Here is a 13430-nt window from a genome sequence, read left to right on the forward strand (position 1 = left end):
ACCATCTTGGGCAAGGTGCAACGGATGTTGGTGGCCGACGCGGCCAAAGTGAGGTCCATCAAGTCCCTCCTCGGGATGATGTCTTCCTGCATCTACCTCATTCCCATGTGCAGGCTCCGGATGCGCCCGTTGTAAGAATTCCTGGATGCGCGCTGGATCCAGACGACGGGCAGCTTCGAGGAAAGGATCAAGCTCGACGAGAGTTTCCGACGAGCGATACGGTGGTGGGGCACCCGCGCGCATCTGACGGTGGGCATGGACTTCCAGACCCCAGCCCACCAGGAGACTGTGACCACGGATGCCTCCCTGGAAGGGTGGGGAGCGCACACCGAAAATCTGCACGCAAGGGGACTCTGGCTCCCGACGGAGAAGTCCCTACATATCAACGTCCTGGAGCTCCGTGCAGTGTTTTGGGCCCTCAGGTCCTTCCTTCCGTCCCTCAAGGGCAAGGTGGTGAGGATCTTCACCGACAACACCACCACCATGTTTTACATCAGGAAACAGGGCGGAACCAGGTCCCCAGCGCTGTCCAAGGAGGCGCAGGACCTGTGGCATTGGGCCGTCGCCCAAGGGATTTTTCTGGTGCCGTTTCATCTGGCAGGGATAAAAAACACCATCGCCGACTCACTCAGCAGGGAGCTGCGCTCGTGCCACGAGTGGGAACTACGGCAGGATCTGGTGGACCGCCTCTTCCGACGGTGGGGCACACCCCAGATCGACCTGTTCGCGACGGCGACGAACACCAAGTGCCGGAGGTTCGCCAGCAGGTTTCCCCAGACGAGGAGCATGGGCGATGCTTTCTCGTTCCCCTGGGAGGGCCTGTTCCTCTACGCGTTCCCTCCCTTGCCTCTGCTAATCCGGCTCGTCAACCAGCTCAAGAGGTCACGGTGCAGGATGATCCTCGTCGCACCTGCGTGGCCGAGGCAGATATGGTTCCCGGACCTTCTGGACTTGTCAGCGTCCCCGCCGATCAAGCTGCCGGCGGACGCGGATCTACTCTCCAGGGAAGGAGGCGCCATCCTCCACCACGACCCGAAGTCGCTGAACTTGCAGGCCTGGCTCCTGCAGCACTAGAGTTTGGAGGATACGACATACCGGCCGATTGCAGAGAGGTTCTTGCAAAGGCCAGGGCGTCCTCGACTCTTAAATGCTACGGACACAAATGGAAGAGGTTCTCTGTCTGGTGCCACGCACAGAAGATTAACCCTCTACGGATTACGGCTCCCCAAGTACTGCCGTACCTGCTGACGCTGGCCAAAGCTGGTCTGGCACATGCGTCCATCAAGATTCATCTTGCTGCGATCTCCCGATACACCAGAACCACGGGCCGGACGTCCTTGTGGTCTCATCGTCTGGTGAAAGAGTTCATGAAGGGACTGTTCAGATCGTTCCCGCCGGTGAAGGCTCCGGCCCCGGCGTGGGAGCTCAACGTGGTGCTGACCAAGCTCATGGGACCTCCGTTCGAGCCTCTGCACTCGGCCCCGTTGAAGTTTCTATCGTGGAAAACAGCTTTTCTTGTGGCCATCACCTCCGCACGACGAGTGGGAGAGATCCAGGCCCTTTCCTGCAAGGCCCCGTACTTGACTTTCCACGACACGAGGGTAGTGCTCAGGACGCACCCCTCCTTCATGCCCAAGGTACCGTCGGACTTCCATCTCAACGAACCCTTGGTGTTACCTGTGTTCTTCCCGTCGCCTTCGTCGCCGGCTGAGAGGACTTTGCACTCGCTGGATGTAGCTAGAGCGCTGAAGTTCTACGTGGACCGCACGAAGGGTTTTCGGAAGACGTCACAACTCTTTGTGAACTTTGCACCTGTCAATCAGGGGAAGGCTCTCTCGAAGGCTTCCATCTCCAGATGGCTCTCCGGCTGTATCATGTGCTGTCACCGGTTGGCAAACCGACCGCTGCCTGGCCGTCCGAGAGCCCATAACACCAGAGCGATCGCAGCTACCACGGCGTTCCTATCTGGTGTGCCCCTGCTGGACATATGCAGGGCTGCTACGTGGAGGTCGACGCACACCTTCACGAAATTCTACTGCGTCGACCGGGATTCCAGGGAGGAGTCCAGGGTCGGCCAAGCAGTGCTGCGCAACCTGTTCGCCTGAGGTGAGCCTGGTGAGGAGGTAAGATGCTTAATGTTGAGTTGATGTGATGCTTAATGTTGAGCCTTTGCCACCTCCCGTGGTTGTGCATGTGTGTACTGCTATGTATTCTTTATTCATGAGCATGTGAATCCATGCCAGACCCCATGCTGGAGAAGGAACAAGTTACTTACCTGTAACTGTTGTTCTCCAGCATGGGTCTGGCATGGATTCACATGCGAACCCTCCCGCCTACCCCTCTGCGGCTCTTCACTTGGTCATACTGCCACTTCACGTGCTTCCAAATCTGAAGATGGCTGCCAGAGGCGGTGCTTAGGTAGAGGGCAGTCATTGGCTGTGGTCAGTATGACGCAGAGACCAGTGATTGGTTATTACTACGAAAGACAGATCAGAAACGAAACTGATACTGGTTTTTTCTTTACCGAGGATTCCCAGCCTGACGACGGGGAATATTCATGAGCATGTGAATCCATGCCAGACCCATGCTGGAGAACAACAGTTACAGGTAAGTAACTTGTTCCTTCTACGCACTCACCCAAGGTTTGCTCCGAAATTCATCTCAAAATTCCATGTAAACCAGTCTATAGAACTACCAGCGTTCTTTCAAAATCCTTCCAACTTGGGAGAAAGGACTCTGCACACACTAGATGTCCGCAGAGCGGTCATGTTCTACATGGAAAGAACCAGACCACTGAGGAAAACTAATCAGTTCTTCGTCTCGGTGGCAGCAGGAAGAGAAGGGGATGCAGTTTCAAAGTCTACTATTTCTAGATGGATTGTTCAATGCATCACTCTCTGCTATACTCTTGCTAAGAGAGAACTGCCCTTTAGGCCAAGAGCACATTCTACTCGAGGCACGGGGCGTCCATAGCATTCATTGCAAATGTTCCCCTTGAGTCCATCTGCAAAGCGGCTACCTGGAGTTCTGTGCACACCTTTACAAAACACTACTGTCTAGATACACACTCTAGATCTGACTCCCAGGTGGGACAGGCAGTGTTAAGACATCTTTTCTCTACTGTTCCTTCTCTTAACCCACCGCCAACTCCGGGTACTGCTCGCTAGTCTATGCACAGCATGTGATTCTAAGCAGATTAACAAACATCAGAAGACAATGCATTACTTACCGTAAAAGCATTTCTGATGGTTGTATCTGCTTAGATTCACATGCGCCCACCCTTCCTCCCCGCTCGGATGGAAGGAACATAGACTTCCTTTTATATCTCTCTTTTCTGTACTCACTCACGTCTAGAAGGCTCCCTCAGGGCAGAAGAATACAAACAGAGGGACCTCGACGCGTGAGGGATTGTGGGTACAACGCACGTCACTATAGGGATAGTGTTTCAGACACGTCTTGTCGACGTCCCTTTTCGAATATGAAAACAAAATGCAATACTCCGCAGTGACCACTGGATGTCGGACCTATGCACAGCATGTGAATCTAAGCAGATACAACCATCAGAAATGCTTTTACGGTAAGTAATGCATTGTCATGTTTTTCTTTCAGACTTGCCCAGCAGATGTAACATGGTGGATTGCTACATAAAGCATTGTTGGATACTGCAAGGGGACTGCACAGCCATCAGCTTAGAAAGAACGGCACCCAGGAGTATTGAACTCAGGGGAGAGCCTGTGTAAAGGGGAGGGCAAGGGGACTTGGGAGACTTTTCAACCTTATAACGTGGGTGGGGGGGTTTGGGAGTGTATCTAATCAGAAGGAGAGTAAACAAGGGGAGGGAGATGAATGAAGGGAGTTAAGGGAAAGCCAGCCTTTGGGAAGTAATGAGGAATCTAAGATTGGGGTAGGGAGAGAATGGGGAAGGGAACCTGGGAAAGAGGTGCGGAAAGGGGCGGGATAGGAAGGAATTGGGGAACGGGATGGATCAGCGTATGGATATAATTGGGGATGCAAAGGATGGGGACATTGGAATGCTGTGAGAAGTGGGCAAAAGAGTAGCAGAGTTGGGAAGAATAGCGGAGGACCGTTAGGAGCTGGGAAGGGGATGAAGATGGGGGAAGGTAATGGCTAAAAGGGAGCCGGGGGAAGGTAGCAAACTGGGGGTGGGCCCCTGGCGAAATGGGAAAGAGCTGGGCAATGCAAGGCTTGAGGGTCGGGGGGGCAGCATAGAAGGCAGGAGAGGTTTGGACAGCACTGGGTTTGAGGAAAGGGGTGGAAGAGTCATGATAGGTTGAGGGAAGAATGCAATGGGGACAGGAGAACTGTAGGGGGAAATCGAAGATTAACAATTGGAAAGGAAAAGGGGGAAAGTAAATTGTAATGTTGGTGGGAGAGGAAATTCAAAAAGTGAAGTGGAAAAGACATGTGGAAAAAGTAAATTGGACATGGTACAGTGAAAAAGTAAAGTAAAAATGTTAAGTATAAAGCAAAATTGGCCAGGGGTAGAAAGGGATAGCTAGGGAGGGACAGGCCCTCGACTGGTCCACAAGGACTTTAAGGAGCGGTGCGGGTGGGGTGGGGGTAAGGATACCCCGCTCAGCGCAGAATCCTGAGGCGTGGCAGAGAAGCGGAACACCTGCAAGATAACGCCTGACTTTATGTATGTTTAATGTTTAATAAAGTTTGCTGTGGCAATTTCACTTCCACTCCGCATACTGGTCCTGCATCTTATTTGGGTATCGGGGGTTGGAGGGGGGGAAGAAGGGGGAGCATGGAACGTGGACATGATAGGGCGTATGTGGGGACGGCCCCTGATGCGGGGTGTTGGCGCTAAGTTGTATGCCCCTCTACTTTAAAAATTCACCAGCTGCCACAACTCTTTCTAGAGACGGTGCTTCTCTGTGTATGTATTTATGAACATGAAAGTATTATTTTTAATCTCGAACATTTCTTGCTTATGAAACCACGGTTGGGCAGCGTTCGTCATTACGTGCCCATTCTCGCCATCTTTGCAACAAATAGGGCTCGAGCAGTACGGCTTTAGTTCACTTCTCTGGCACTAGTGTAGGATTTTGCAGCTGGATACAGGGTTAAGCAGTGGAAATGTGGGTGGAGAGAAAAACGAGAGCACGCTTACCCCCGGACTGGTTGTCATAGCAGACGTCTGGTGGGGTGGGGGATGTAGTGGGTGGGATGACAGCGGTTTTCAGTGACAAAGATCCAGACGCATCTGGCGCGGTTCAGGGTTTGGTTATTGTGTCAAGATCCCGGAACCATGGGATCGCGGACATCCCCTTTCTGCGACCCACTCTCAAGAGTTGTCAAACATGAAGTGGCTAGAGAGGTCCGGCGGCATCTGTACGAGTCGGACGGAAGGTGAGAACGTTTTTCAAACCACTTTATCGAAATTTCATTGCAATGCGTCCTGCGGTTTACGTGAGGTATAGCACAGGTCTTTAAATTGGTCCGGGAGCAGGACCGTAAACTCCACATTCCACCCAGTGTTTTTGGTCTGTGTAGATTCTTATCTAATTCCTGGAATGTTGCTCCCAAACTGGCCAGACGTTAACTCTGGTCTATGATATAGCTTTTAAACGGCTGAATCCACAATAGTGGAATACGTGTTCCAGAATGAGAATCCCCGAGGTTTCTGACGGCATTTTTTAAATGTAGAGTTATCCGTCTGTATGCCTTTGAAGAACACAAAACGCAAACGAGTGGTGACGACGAATGGGGAAATAACGCCCCTTAATGCAATGTATGTGCAAGTATTGAAGAATGTGACAGCTCCCCATTAGGGACGGAAGCCGCACAGTTACCCGATGCCAAAGGCGGCGCGGCTTAGGGCGATTTACCCTCGCCCGGACTTCTAAACATGTAGCAAAGTCATGTTTGCTTCAACCAATTGACGTCCTCGCACTGGATTGGGAGATATTACAAACATTGGTTGGGTTGAAGCTGAGCGGGTGTTTTTGTTAGAAAAGCGGTATCATAGAGGAATACGTGTTGGAAAACCCGAGGTAAAACCATCTCCTGTTTCCAAGTTTGTCCGAGTTTCTTCTCTCATTGCACGTAAGTTATTCAATTGTTTCTCTATGGCCCTTTTGTGCCTTTATTCATTTTGCTAAACTTTCATATAAATATCTAACCGTTTGCTTTGTCACGCTGCATTCTGTTTCTGCGTTAACAAAATACAGGAAATTAACGCATTTGTAGCTATTTCCGTTATCCTTCTGGTAGTAGGAGCCATCACTTAACCATACTGTTGAATTGTATTATTCTGCTATTGCCTTGATGTCTGGCAGTCCTGACAACACTGCAATACAGTAACCACATGTAATTGTTCAGATCACGAGATTTTAAGAGTTGTCACAGACATTAAATATCAAAATAAATTGCCATGATAGAGACAGCACTGTGAACATGAACATGGTTAGTCTTTTACGGTAGTGAACAGTGTAACGCTGCATATATTTCTTTCATACTTGTAAAAGGGAAGACCTACTTTTTAGTACTACACTTCACCCATTTCACTTTAAAATAACACCAGGCAAGCTAATCGTGTACATGGTACAAGCCATGCTATTATTCAAGCCAATCGGTTTTTTGGTGCGGGCACTATGTAGCTGTTACTTTTTAATATAAATGTAATATATTTTGCTTATTAGTGCAGCAATTGTAATGTAAGGTGGCCCCGCTCTCAACCATTTCTGTTAAAGGCGGGTGAAATCACCCGATTTTGTTTTTGGCGGGTGAGACGCCCATTGAAATGAATGGGCGTGCAGGAGGCTTGGCGGGTGACGCAGCCCTTTACAAGGCGGGTGACACCCGCCAAAAGCGTGTGAGTTGAGAGCTATGGGAAAGTGAGCGTGGTGAGCAGCTTATGTACAGCGGTAAAAGCCTTCAATTGCTCACTTAAACATACGTATGGTCATGCGGATCTCCTGAGGTTCATTGTATTAGTTTGACATTCCTTTTATATAGTGCTGTATGTCATGGTGTAGACTTGCAAGAGTTGTAGGTGCTCCATGCTGTTTTTCATGTACCCAACCTCGAAAGGATTCGTCTTCCCAATTGCAGCTCTTGAAGTCTTCAGTGTTCTGCCCATCAATGCACATTGTCAATGTTTGAGGCCTGCTGAAAATATTTTTTCCCTTCGCGGAGTGTTGGAAATTAAGATTCGATCAGCAGGACATAAAACCAGCTCTTGGGTGTCTGTCATCACCCACTAGGCTGGAGCAACCGCTGGGGAATCGGGAGTGAGGACATAGCGCACCACAAATCTAACTTCCACGTGCGATGCAAACATTAGCTTTCTGCTTATAATGTATGATACATTATGTTTAAATGCATACTCAGTGCGTCCTAATTCTCCTTTATTAACATTGTCAAATACTCAAATTTAATGTCACATCTGTTGGCCTGGGGGTGCAAAAGTAGCTCCTGTTAGCTTCTGCTTTCAAGCAAACCAGGCTCTCCTAGACTAGAGGCAAGAGCTAAATAGCTCCCAGCAGTTTTGAAGCCTGTCTCTGGCTTACCCATTTGCATTGTTATTTTTTAAAAGAATGTATTTATGTTTTAAATTGTTTGGTTGCTCTGTTCTGCGGGGGATTTTAACACTGTAAATATATTATGGTTAAGGCTATGTGTGTTTGTGTAGCCTGCCTGAATCCTGTCCCTAATTTACATGACTATCCCAGGGTATGGCCATTTCTCTCTGATGGGTTCAGACATGAATTTGGACAGTTAGTGTAGACTTGCTTGTTTTTTTCCTCTCAGTATCTTTTTTGATTACTTTATTCCCCCTGTTAGTAGCTTTACCCACTTTGTTTTAGGGCTCTAAGTTATACTGAAAGTATCCGATTTTAAGGAAAATTGTTTCTACTGAGATTTAGGCTAATATTCACCATTGTGTCTGGATCCTGGGGGAAAGGGCATGTTTTATCACCATTGTTTTCTAGGGTTGTGAGGAACCTGTTTTGAGGTACCTATTGATAGAACTCTGCGCCCTCTTTGTTTGTTTTACACAATGTATTTGTTCAGGTCGCATCAACGTAGGTAACAATGGAGTCCTTGGTTCTTCTACTCCATTCAGAAAAACATAGTTGGTTTGGAGAAATGGGCGCATTAGCATAATTTAGTGTAACTGCCAAAACTAACTGTTTTATCACCATGCACGTTAGCTTTGACGGGTAGTTATTTTTCAGCACTGACTTTGAAAAATCCATGATTGTAGTAGTATGCAAATCTCATGGGGCAAATTGCTCCTTGGGTGTTTCTGATTTCACCACTTTGAAGCAGATGGTGAGTGGACCTCGTTCCACAAGTGCCTAGTCACAAGTCCCTAGTCCTATCTTAAGACGTTTCTCTTTGATGCCTAAGCTTACTTATTAGTATATGATAACCTGACTTCTTCGCTTCCCACTCCTGAGACTATGTTTTTCTGTTTGTTTCTGTTTCTGTGAGCGCCCTGATACCTTTTGGGTGAGTGTTGTCCTATATGAAAACTTAGTTAGCTAGTAGCAGTTATTTCTGGATACAGTTACCTGACCAGTGAAGGACTGTTACAGTCCATGGTGTAGATTGCTCCTGCAGGTGCAACACCAAAGGTGACCACCATAACATGACCTGTGTTAGTTGCCTAATTCCCTGGTTCAGCCCAAGGAGCCCATGTAAACGAACTCTGGAGTTTGCCCCAAGTTCCCTAAAGCCTTAAAATGGTGGCTCACAGTACTATTAATCTAAGCTTTAACTCCGTAGCACAGTCTTAGGTGCTGGCACACAATAAAAGGTGCACTCTGATTCCAAGCCAGGCCCTGCTATTGAATACGGCATCGAATGACTCGAGCAAGGAGGCATTTATTTGAATACTGAATTGAAAGAAACCAGCAAAGGTATACTTTATTAAGTGAAAGTCACAGTTATAACTGAAAGCAGTATCTTTGTCAAACTGAACTACTTACCTGAATGAAAGAGACTTTGAATAAAGCTGAATCAAGATTGATCAACAACATATGTGATAAGGTTTTGAAGCTGTGGTTGAAGAAACTGCCTGTTGATGAAATTATTGAACTCTGAAAGAAACCTGGAAGTTCCTGGTTGCATGACCTGTAGTAGGGGGGACCGTGTGGTCTAAAACTGCGCCAAGACCAGAGAACTAATATTTGTGAAACGAAGGATGATGGAAATGTCAATGCTAAGTTCTTGGTTGTGTGACCTGTAGTGGGTGGACTGTGTGGTCTAAAACTGCGCTTAGACCAGAGAACATATCCATGCCAACAAGGAAATTTACTTTGATGAAAATAGGAAAACTACTGATGATGAAAATCGGACTTGGGGACAGGAACCCTGAGTTATAAAGAATTGTGAAAGTCCAGTTGAAAGGCAAAGCTATAAGACATTACTTTTTGGTTTTTACTTTAAGCTTGGGGAAGGGAACCCCAAGTACTGGTGCCTTGGAACTGTGTTACCCTGGAACTGTGAACTTGGGGAAGAGCACCCCAATCCTCACAAAGATATAAAAACTGTATTTTTTCCCATACAAAGGAAGACTCATTGAATCCTATGGTGAACTTACTGACATTTGGAAAAGGAAGCTAAAGAGTAAGCCAGAGCTAGAAAACGCCTCAAAACTTTGTTTGGAACACTGTTTCGGTTGACGTCCCTACACATTGTTTGTATTTATTGTGAGGACCAGCATTAGATTTGGACACAGACGGACTCTAAGTTGAACATATTGACACAGACTTTCTTTGGGTAGGGAAATCACACCTTTGTTTAAGGCAAGTAAGGCCTTACTCAATCCTGACCTTTTCTTTAATAAAGTACTACTGTTCAGCTTTGGGTCTGTTGTCTGTGCCTCCTTCCATGATGCCAACCTCACAGTTCCTGACCCAGAAACTGGGCTACCTGCTCTGTCGCTCGTTCCTCTGGAACTGAGTACCCTCCATACCATACCCATCCCATAATACCAACATACACATCCACCAAGGCTGATGAAGTTTAATTTCAAGATTTCTTTGAGGGTCCTATGTTTCTTACCCTAATGGTTGACCTCATGATCCCTATGGCTCCCAAACAGGTCGCATTTGGCCTCCTGTTCTAATAGTTGTATCTAGTCTTGCGCAGAACGAGGTGCAAAATCTGACCACTTCAATGGGGTAAAAACAGAGTTCTTCCACAGCTGTCACCAAAATAAGTTTTAAAACAATTTGAAATCTCCTCTTACATGGCAGTGTCTCTCGTTGCACCCATCCTCGCTGCAGCCTTTCCTAGTTAAAGGGGGCCTTCCTCTCCTCGAGCTGATGAAAATTGTTTCGTGCTGGCATGCACCAATGTCAAACTATGCCCATTGGCAACTGGTGAATTTTTTAAAATGTAGGTGATGGCTGCGTAACCATTTGCCATAAATATACAGGAGCAGCTGAGTGTAGCAATGGAGCATGAACCAACCAAGGGGAGTTTGGGGTGGGTTCTCCATCGAAAAATATTGTTTAAAAAATAATGCATTAAACTGGTGCCATCTTACAGCACACACTTTCTGTGAAAAGTTGGAGAAATAGCCACACAATAGCCACGCAGTACACAATCAGTTTCATAGGGTAAGATATGGACAAATCCATTAGATGCCATGTCACCAACATACACAGAGGCATTTTCATGATGCTTTTGCCCACTAAATGCCAATATCCCAAGTTAAACAAATCTTTTTTTCCCCAAACATGTCCATGCTGGCTTCACCAATATATGCCAGTATTACCACATATGTCACGTTTGCTTTGCTCATAATGTCCGCAATGATAGTACAAGAAAACGTGTTCAAACTGGCTATATTAATATATTACAGTATCCCCATGTAAGAACATACTCCTGTTAGCATTGCCCGCAATGCCAGTAAAAAAAGCTAAACCACAGTAAGACATCATGTCTTTGCTTGCTGCACAAGTGATGTAACCCTTCCATGTGCCAAAACACTCCTCATGTTGACTTTGCTCTTAGCATCTGTTAAAAGTGCCATGCCACAATAAGAAAACATGTTTGGACCGGTTGCATCAATGTAGGTCTGTATGAAGAACACTAATGCTGGCTTTGCCCTTAATGCTAGTATAAAATGGCATGCTTGAGCAAAATCATATGCTTTTCCTGGCTGCACAAATGCCACCCACACATGTAATACCATTTTGAAATGCAACAGTAAGAAAATATTTATTTGCTGACAAGACATGATTTCTTACTGTCATGCTTGTTGCACAGATGCTCCCCTTTCCGCCATATGTAAGACCACTCATCACATTGGCTTTGCCCTTAACGCCTTTGTAAAATGCCATGCCTTATTAATAAAACATTTCATGGTGGGTTTTTTTTTCAACAATAAATTTTATTAAACATTTCGACAATAAAGTACACTGACATCAACATAACATTAATCTGTATCACCAATTGTTAAACGGGGCCAACAACACATTTCTTTCTTCAGGCAACGTTAGGGAGGGGGCCGCACCCCACAAGTCCTCCTCAGGGAATACAATTTTCAATTGCCCGTTACTCTCTCCGTTAGAGTTACGGCTCCATCAATCCTGTAGCCAGCGTGTCAGTGGGGGCCTTCAGGTGAGCCTTGGATATTTTTCGGAGTAGTCCATAAATGGTGCCCACGTGTTCAGGAAAGTGTTCAAATTCCCAGAGAGAATCGCCGTTATCTTCTCTGCCACTACGATTTGCCAGCATTTCGACCACCATAGCGAGATCGAGGGGCCATCTGCATTTTTCCATAATCGGGCCATTTTAATTTTCACGGCTAGCAGGTGTGCACAGGTGCGCCATCTGCCCTGAGAGTGGGAGTGCTCCTCCCTCGGTCTCTCCCAGGAGGATTATGCCAGGATCCCACGGGATTGTTAATCCTGTGATTGCTTTAATGTGGCCCATCACCTCTCCCCAATACCCCTCCACTCTTGGGCAGGACCATAGGAGGTGTAACAGAGTGCCCATGTCTGTACAACCTCTCCAGCTGTTTGGGTGGGGATGTCCGAGTTAGCTGTGTTTAGCTGATCTGGGGTGGTATCGTATCTATAACAGAGTTTATATCCCCCTTCCCTGTTCGTGATGCATTGGGTACTTTTATGTAGCTTGGCCGAGATTTTGCCCCATTCTTCTATGTCTATTGTTCGGCCGAGGTCCCTCTCCCAATCCAGAATGTACTTTTCTTTTTTGGAGGGGTCTGTTCTATCTAGGAGTCGATAGAGTGCGGATATTTTCCCTTTTGGAGTTGCTGATAAGAGGGTGGTTTCTAGTGCCGTCAGGCCTCTCGCCCACCTTTCCCGAACTGCCTTGTGCGAGATCCAATGCCGTAGTTGGGTGTAATGGAACCTTGCTGTTTCTGCTACCTTGAATTTTTCTTCAAATTTTTCAAAGGTTATCAGGGAGCCCTCCTATAGTAAATCTGATAGCTTTTGCAGCCCTCCCTCCTGCCATACTCTAAAGCCGTGTGGGGGCATTCTGGGTTATTCCAGAGCAGTGAGTGGACCTAGCGTGCTTTTACAAACCCAATTCCGAGCGACTGCTGTCCATTTTTGTGCGGTGTTTATTGTTGCTGTAAGGGGTCCTCACCTCTCTTGGGCTTTTATGGTCGGCATGTGCGGAAGATCCGCCAGGGGTACCCGGGCACCAAGCCTCCTCTATTTCTCTCCATAGCGGTTGGTCTGTTGACCGTACCCACGTAAATGCATGAAATAGTTGCGCTGCTAATGAGTATCTAGACACATCTGGAGCTCGCAGACCACCCAGAGCCCTCCCGCGGAGCATGATTTTATTCGCTATTCTGGGTTTCTCCCCCACCCCGATACATTTTTGTATGTTTCCCTTTAGGGTAATTAGCAAATTTTCTGGGATTTGTACCGGGAGTGCCGCCCATATCTGAACCCCCAGTTATCCGATCGCAGAGGCTGCCCAGGGGATCGGTACTGCTGGACTAAGGTCCGCCTTTTGTTTTTTTGTGAGATTAATTACCATTACTACCGACTTTCACCCTGAACTCCAACACCCTACCGAGTTCCTCGATCTCTTCTCAAAGGGGGCCCAGGGAGGAATCTGGTTTGGTCGCGGTTTCAAGCACATCGTCTGCGTATAGCACAACCTTTATATTCCTGACTCCTCACCGTTGGCCCCTTTATCTCCGGGTTTTGCCGGATCCTGTTCGGAAACGACTCCATGGACAGAGCAAAGATCAGAGGGATAGGGTACAGCCCTGTCTCGTTCCCCTGGAGATATGTATTATGTCTGATTAGTTGCCATTCACCTGTAGCTGCGTGGTAGGGATTTGATAATTCGCCATTGTCCATTTGATGAAATTCGATCGCAACCCCCAATGTGATAGGACGTTTCGTATGTAGCCCCAGTCCACTAAGTCAAATGCCTTGTGGGCATCCAATGAGATG

General features: G+C 47.3%; 1 protein-coding gene across 5 annotated transcripts in view; it reads left to right on the top strand.

The window, feature by feature from the left end:
• Nucleotides 1-13430, top strand: part of GJC1 (gap junction protein gamma 1) — a 394328-nt gene that overhangs the window by 101472 nt on the left and 279426 nt on the right. For 3 of the 5 annotated variants that reach the window (XM_069634266.1, XM_069634265.1, XM_069634262.1), the window contains exon 1: nt 5194-5376. The exons of 1 other annotated variant lie outside the window; for it this stretch is intronic. The gene's annotated coding sequence lies outside the window, so the exon portion shown is untranslated. Of the gene's footprint in view, nt 1-5193; nt 5377-5547; nt 6073-13430 lie in introns of those variants that run through there. One more of the 5 variants, XM_069634267.1, reaches the window with a different exon arrangement.

This window comes from Ambystoma mexicanum, chromosome 13, assembly GCF_040938575.1.
Source record: "Ambystoma mexicanum isolate Mex_15411 chromosome 13, UKY_AmexF1_1, whole genome shotgun sequence".
Taxonomy (NCBI): domain Eukaryota; kingdom Metazoa; phylum Chordata; class Amphibia; order Caudata; family Ambystomatidae; genus Ambystoma; species Ambystoma mexicanum.